Here is a 250-nt window from a genome sequence, read left to right as displayed (position 1 = left end):
AGAGGAGGGAAAAAGAGAAAGAGAGACAAAAAGAAAGGAGAAAAAAAAAGAAAGAGATAAAAAAAGAATTAAAGTACATTAAGACATTCCTATTTGCACCTATATCGGCTATTTCAAGGGTCACGAAAGGTCAAACATCAGACAGGGTTAATAGGAAATACTGAGGGAGAGAACCGTTCATGTCGCGCCTGAAATAATAATCCAGCAGTCTAGTTCAGTCGACCGAGAACATGTTAGTGCGGGAAGCGGA

Source organism: Penaeus monodon, chromosome 28 (genome assembly GCF_015228065.2).
Source record: "Penaeus monodon isolate SGIC_2016 chromosome 28, NSTDA_Pmon_1, whole genome shotgun sequence".
Classification (NCBI taxonomy): domain Eukaryota; kingdom Metazoa; phylum Arthropoda; class Malacostraca; order Decapoda; family Penaeidae; genus Penaeus; species Penaeus monodon.
The sequence above is the reverse complement of the archived record's forward strand: the minus strand, read 5'-3'. Positions refer to the sequence as shown.